This window comes from Perna viridis, unplaced genomic scaffold (genome assembly GCF_037379345.1).
Source record: "Perna viridis isolate PV_CMFRI_1.1 ecotype Kerala unplaced genomic scaffold, ASM3737934v1 SUPER_16.28, whole genome shotgun sequence".
Lineage (NCBI taxonomy): Eukaryota > Metazoa > Mollusca > Bivalvia > Mytilida > Mytilidae > Perna > Perna viridis.
The window spans coordinates 41,613-49,474 of NW_028288531.1; the positions used below are offsets into that span (position 1 = coordinate 41,613).

General features: G+C 28.3%; 1 long non-coding RNA gene across 3 annotated transcripts; it reads left to right on the forward strand.

The window, feature by feature from the left end:
- Nucleotides 1-1,243: 1,243 nt before the first annotated feature.
- On the forward strand, nt 1,244-7,609 carry LOC148596412 (uncharacterized). 3 transcript variants are annotated; one of them, XR_015919272.1, is made up of 8 exons: nt 1,244-1,466; nt 1,823-1,840; nt 2,426-2,497; nt 2,841-2,858; nt 3,501-3,572; nt 3,897-4,454; nt 4,892-4,957; nt 6,320-7,609. It is a non-coding gene; the product is annotated as an uncharacterized LOC148596412 (long non-coding RNA). The 3 variants fall into 3 exon arrangements; XR_015919273.1 differs by having other exon boundaries at nt 3,504-3,572; XR_015919271.1 differs by having other exon boundaries at nt 3,504-3,572; nt 4,142-4,454.
- The last annotated feature ends 253 nt before the right edge of the window (nt 7,610-7,862 follow it).

The window sequence follows — 7,862 nt, forward strand, 5'->3', positions numbered from 1 at the left end:
CTTTAAACTTATAGTTTCTGAAAATGGGCCTAATATGGTCCTTATCTACCTTATTCAATAATAATAGGACAATAATAATAATAATAATAATAATAATAATAACAATAATAATAATATAAACCATTGTTCTGCAAATATTACTAATTATCAAATTTACCATTAGGTGAATTGGATAATCAGGTCTAATATTGCTCTTTTTGTGTTGGATTGATCAATTTCAGGCGTAATTTTATAAAAAGACTGAACAAACAAAGAATGCCTTCTATAACCGGAATTCATTCACATTATAATCATATCTTACTTGATTTTACCAATAGTTATGACAATATGAAGTTTTGAAATTAAGAATCAAAACGAATAAAAACATTTTATTTTAAATACTCTTTCTTGGATGCAAAGGATATCGCTATCAAATACTTTTATAATAAATTATGATTTCCGTTATATCCATATTAGATGTGATACTATGGAAATGGTGCCACATTTTTTCTACGGCATTTATTGTACTGCTAAAAATGAGTTTTGAGATGTTTTTGTAGTGAACGATTTGCGAGTTTATCGAAGTTCCGTAGTTTTTGATCATACGACCACTGGTAGTTTTGATGCAGGAGAATCTGGTTAAATAAGAAAGATTGAGTTACTATGGATTTTGCGTCACTGACTTCTATATATATCAGAATTCATAAAGATTGCTTGTATCTTTGAATAAGCAATTTAAACATTTAATTTTACTTTTAACAGTGTCATCCAAGAGAATTGTATGTTAAAATAAAGAAGTCCATATTTGGTTGAATATGATAGATTTGAGTTAGCATCAACTGATGCAATGTTTACATTGTTTTTGACGCTTAGAATATAATCGTGTTTCCCTTTAAACAACTATGTAGCGTAGCATGATAACAGAAGGTAAGACCGTACACTAAATGGCGACATCAAGATAAAAGCCGTAAAGTTTGAAACTATCACATTTTTCCTGACTCGGTACAGGCCATTTTCACTTGGTACAGGTGATATTCACTTGGTACTCATGAAACAGAAACAACATAAAAACTGATAATAAGGACAAGAGTGACATCAGATGCCCCAGAAGGGTAGCATGTCCTTCTCAGTCAAAGGCATCCGCCATAATGCAATTCTTCCACAAGTCTCAATGGCATTAGCGTGTTATCATTTATTTGTACTTGTAGTATCATGTTGTAAGCGTAATAGATATTTGGTAAAGTGGACAAATATCCGAAATGGACACAAAATAACCATAAAACATTCGCTTTTATCAGTAATTTTAAATTCGAGAAATTGATTTGAACTTGATATAAGAAAATCAATGAATCATGCAATAAAAGTTAACATAGAGCCAAAAATTTACCAAAAAAAATTCAAAATAAATGAAATGTTTATCTCTCAAACGGTCAATAATCATTATGATGCCGTATCTTGTATCAATTACGTATCAAAGACAACGTTCTGTAAATAATTAACAAACCTTAAATGGGGAAAATGAACATTTTAAAAAATATAATTCTAATTATATATATACAACAATTCAAAGGCTAAAATTCAAATTAAATGTTATACAACATTTACATACTTTTTATTCTATTTATTATCTTCACGAAATTCGAAATGAAAATATTAAGTGCTATAAAAAGGCGGATGTCTATCAGAAATTTTTCGGAGCCATAGTAATCAAAAGTGCGGGTTTAACATTGACATGTGACAAAGGCAAACTTCATTTTATATTTTAAAAAACCAAGAATCGAAGTAAGAATTAAATTCCATTTAATATGTATAGACATATTAAATGAGTCTTTTCGTTTTGCAGTGAAATGAAGAATCTTAGGTAAATGGATGTGTCAGACATTTCACTATAGATAATATAAGATAAGTAACATATGTTGTAGAATTGTTATCATCGACATTGAGGCAATAATATTACAGCATGTAAAACAAATAAGAGATATTTATGAAAATTATTGTAGCATCTAAGACAAAACATGTTCACAAATATCGGCAAAAATACCAATGCGTTAGCAGTTGTATGATTAAAATAGGCAGCACAAACTCCGAAAGTGTGTTAAATAAAAACGTCAAACATAATAAAAATGACCAAAATCATACATAAAAAAACAATAAGTAAAATTGGCATGTGAAAAAGGATATTTTTAAAAATAAAATATTTTAAAAATTTGCTCATAAGATCATATTCAATTATAATTTGTATAATGTAAACTTGATTCAAAATGCTACATGTGGAAGTAGGTTTGACTCTATTCTAATTCACTTTTTGTACTGATTACGTATTCTAATTATAAAGTGATGTACATAAAATTGAATAACGCCCACTCTACCTTTGCCAAGATAGATTGTGATCAATTCTTGTTGTAAATTTATTAATTATATCTAACAAAGGATCATTTAATTCTAGTAGAAACGGTAACACAAACTACTTCTTAATCATACAAGTGACCATTCAAGAGGTGTTTAGGATCCATGGAAGGTATTTATCGTTTTTCACTACGTCGACTTACTTCGGAAAATGATTTTGCTTCTATTTAGTTGTTATTTATCAAATGCATACATTTAATGTTTTAACGGAGATGACGAAGCAATACTTTTAGTTAATCCGTTCTTTATGAAATGCAAACTCTTGTAAAACAATTCGAAGTATCCTAATAATTTTCTCTTTGTAGGATTATTCGCAAATCAATTAATTTACGCTGATGCATTTTTCCAAAAAGCTTTTTTCATTTGTCTTCAACTCATTGTAATATATTTAAAAAAAAAAACCAAGAATCGAAGTAAGCATTAAATTCCATTAAATTAGTCTTTTCGTTTTGCAGTGAAATGAAGAATCTTAGGTAAATGGATGTGTCAGACATTTCACTATAGATAATATAAGATAAGTAACATATGTTGTAGAATTGTTATCATCGACATTGAGGCAATAATATTACAGCATGTAAAACAAATAAGAGATATTTATGAAAATTATTGTAGCATCTAAGACAAAACATGTTCACAAATATCGGCAAAAATACCAATGCGTTAGCAGTTGGATGATTAAAATAGGCCCCACAAACTCCGAAAGTGTGTTAAATAAAAACGTCAAAAATAATAAAAATGACCAAAATCATACATAAAAAAACAATAAGTAAAATTGGCATGTGAAAAAGGATATTCTTAAAAATAAAATATTTTAAAAATATGCTGATAATATCATATTCAATTATAATTTGTATAATGTAAACTTGATTCAAAATGCTACATGTGGAAGTAGGTTTGACTCTATTCTAATTTGATTAAATAATGTTATATTTGATAAGATATATATGTATATAAGACACGGAATAATTCATTTTTTGTACTGATTACGTATTCTAATTATAAAGTGATGTACATAAAATTGAATAATGCCCACTCTACCTTTGCCAAGATAGATTGTGATCAATTCTTGTTGTAAATTTATTAATTATATCTAACAAAGGATCATTTACTTCTAGTAGAAACGGTAACACAAACTACTTCTTAATCATACAAGTGACCATTCAAGAGGTGTTTAGGATCCATGGAAGGTATTTATCGTTTTTCACTACGTCGACTTACTTCGGAAAATGATTTTGCTTCTATTTAGTTGTTATTTATCAAATGCATACATTTAATGTTTTAACGGAGATGACGACGCAATACTTTTAGTTAATCCGTTCTTTATGAAATGCAAACTCTTGTAAAACAATTCGAAGTTTCCTAATAATTTTCTCTTGGTAGGATTATTCGCAAATCAATTGATTTTTGCCGATGCATTTTTCCAAAAAGCTTTTTTTATTTGTCTTCAACTCATTGTAATAGAATTTAACACATTATTCTTAATCATTACTTTATATTGATATTTTTTGTAGATAATGTTTCTGCTATCTCTTGAAGAAAACAATGGATGGAAAAGTCGATATTCCATTATCGTATACAAGCCTTGTAATATTATGTCTACTATGCTTTAAGTGAATGTTCGAGAAAAAAATCATTATTTAGTTACTGTTTGTGCGTGTTGATTGTAAAGTTAAACGCCATAGTAGTGAAATAGATTAATTAGTGTGTTTAATTAATTCTCTATTATTAATTATTCTATATTTTATTCATGTGCCAGTATTCAAATTTGTTGTGAAATGCCAGCATGTGAACAATTCAAACCAATTAGACACATAAGACTTCTTCTGGATACAAGATCATTTTTGTTAGCTTAACATGGGTGTTTGCAGCCAACTGAAAAGTAAAAAGAAAAAAAATGCGCTTTGTGTTGGTGTGTAAATATACGCTATCATCAATATGTTCATATTCGAATTTGGAAATGGATCAGGAATCAATTAAGCGATCCAACAAGCTAGATAAATCAGATTTGCTACAAATACAAGGCCATTCCATCCTAGAGCCATATCAAAGTTCTTAAAGATACAAAGAAGGTAAATATAATTAGAGTATTCCAGTTGTAATCAGAAACTGATTTTTTTCTGAATATTATTATTATCAAGTTATCAACATTAATTATACACATGTTGCGAGATATATCTTGCGCTTTTGAGATTGGCATACATTTTGAATATACGATTACTCTTTTTAGAGGGCGCCATCACTAAAAAGCAAAATCATTCTGATATTATGAAAATAAAAGCTATTGTTATGACTATTAATTGCTATCCGATAGCTGCAAAAAGGAGAGCTAACTATGTAAAATGGTTCAAAAAGATTCGAGGTCTCCTTTATATATTCTTTAATTCCTGATTCCAAATATTTAAAAACTGAATGATTTAGTTCAAAGAGTAATTAAGTTTTTGTGTTTATCACTGAAATCTTATATTGTTGCTGACTATGATAAGTTATTCTAATGTTCTTTTTACAGAATGAAATTCACTGGATGTTTTGAAATATGGTTGGACAAGTAACTGTCAAGCATACAAAACAATAAGTATATATTAAGGGACATTAGCATATTTTGTGATTATTTGCTTCAATATGCAGCTGTTTTATCAAAATATCAGTTGCAACTTCAAAATAATGCCTAAAAGGGAGCTGAAAGTCTTTCTATTTATGTGCAAGATCAATTGAGTCATTTACGTCTTATTATTTAAAACAATGAGAAAACAAACACCACTATGGTGTAACTATATTGATAAACACAAATTAATATATGTACTTGGCCAGTAGGTTGTGATTACTAAGTAAATTATCAAATGTTTGATTTTGAATCAGATAATTTATCTAATGTTTTATGATGCTATTAACAGATGCAAATTGCTTTTGACAAATGTCAACCTTAAAAATGGAAGAAAAATTAAAATGTATTATAAAATCAAAACAAAACTTAAATAACCTTTTTACCTTTTAACATATTTTGTATTTAGTTTATTTTTACTTTTGTAAATATGGTTATTATTCACTTATCTATTTTTCATATGTGTGCTTAACTAAGTCACCTCGCATGTTATATTTTTCCTTGACTTGTATATCTTAATATACATGTAACACAATTTCAGAATCAGTTTGAATTTCTGACTTTTCTTCATAAAATTACATTCTGGTACACTAAATACACTATTTGGTGAATTTACCTTTTATTTCACAACCAATGGATACAAACATAGACTCTAATGTCTTTTAGATATCCTTTTTTCTTACAATACTTACAAGTTCTACCTTTGTATGATCAGAACATTTTTAATTGGTGATTTACACACAAACCTACAATTTATGCAATAGATCGTCTTTCTTTGGTAGTTTATGTTTTCTATTGACATCCACTCAGAACAACAGAAAGTGAAATATATTTTAGGAAAATTTTCAATGAACAGCCTTACTTTTACTAAAAGTGCCTACATAATGATTTATGTTGCTCATTTAAATTTGTTACTTTATATGTATTATTTTATTTTATTTTTTTTCATGTTCTTTGTGTTGTGTGTCGGTTTTTCATGTCTGATCTTGGTTCCCTTGATTACTCTTTAATTAAATTGATCGATGAAGTGAAAACATAAGTAAATAAAATTGAAATAAAAATACAAAACATAATCAAAAACGAAAGCAAAAACAAATGATATAAATATTGCAAATGTTGCGCTATGTTTTAAGTGACTTCTCACCATTAGCATTTGCAAAAAATACTTCTAAATTCAAGAAATAAAAATGTAAGCGATTAGAATATTTGTCTTAATCAGGAATAGCATTAGGTATCTGCATAAAATTAACATTTCTAAGGAGAAATGTCAAGATATAAACTGTCGTAAAGTCATATTACATGATACTCAGAAATTCTTTTTTTTTTTTTTTTCAGCATCAAAGAAAACAGATTGACATAGATATTCCTGAGAAAATTATTCGCATATCAGATTGAACGGGCATCCTAAAGTACAAACAAATAAACACAAAATAAACGACAAAAACCCAGAGAAAAATGGCGAATTATTATAACAGATACATACATCAATATACAGAATATACAGAAAGAAAACACCATAACAAAAACAAAAACAAACAGAACAGAAACAAACAAACAAAACAAAAACACAAAAAAGAAAAAGCACCGTATATAAAAAAAAATTAAGAAAATGCAAATATCAAAAGTTAGAAAATAAGAACATTTGACACCGAGGCTGAAAGCTATTCTATACATCACGTTTGATTTAATTATTAACATCAACGACGTATCTCAATATATTGATAATACAATATCAATTATATATGAATACTCGTATGTATACTATACCTCTGTGTTGTTTGTTAATTATACATCATTATTACAATATAAAAACTAAACACAGATATATAATAATACGGCCATTTACTACATGTGTTTCGGGAATTTCAATTAGACATATTTCTAATTCATGGTAGATAAAAGTTCAAGAAATAGAACAATATCATTTGTAAAAGATGTTGAAATATCACATCCATGTACAAACATGAATATTAACAACATAATGTGTGAGAAAGCTGCAAAAATAACCTTTGAATAATAAAAAAAGAAACAATCGATCTAATACAACCATACCACTAAAATCTGAACCATTAATAAGTTGGTTTTATGGTAGTAGAGCCACAGAAACATACCAATTGTTTTGTGCCGACAAAATCGGACCTGATTATAACCTTAGGAAATTGAGTATTTTTACAGTATGTAGATGGAAGTAGATCTACTTTTTCAATTTGAGTCAAATTTGCCATAAAATATGATACACCAATAAGGTGTATTGACCATCATGAAGAGCATTTAGATATAATAAACAAGAATGAAAAAAAATCCTGAAATATAGTTTCCAGAAAGAGTAATCAATGAAACCAATATTCTAGGAGAAATCAAAGGAAAGTTGGAGGGCCAGACAAATACAACAAAGAAAAACAAACAAAATAATACATACAAAGAAACAATAGTATATGAGCAACTTGGACCCCACTAAAAACTGGGAGCATGGACCAGGTGCACCGGTAGGGTAACCGTATTCGGCTTTCCTAAAAACTCCCGCCGAGTCATAAAAGTCAAGTCTGGGGTAGACGAAGATGAACAGTTTCATTTTTGAAATATACTAACTTTCGTATTTGTTATTATGACAGTGTTGTCATTGACCTCTGTATTCATGGTAATTTGGAATTAAAATGTCCATACAACCAACAGCATATACCATACTTACTTAGAAATAACCTTGTTTTCTTTGAAAGAGTAATCAAGGGAACCAAGGTTATAGCGGTAATCAAAAGAATGTATTCCAGGGATAAAGACCAGACATGGAAAACAGAGACATATAAACACTGGATAAATATGTTGTCGAATAAAATTTCCAGCATTTTTGAAACATCTGAAAACAAACAAAAAGTTATTT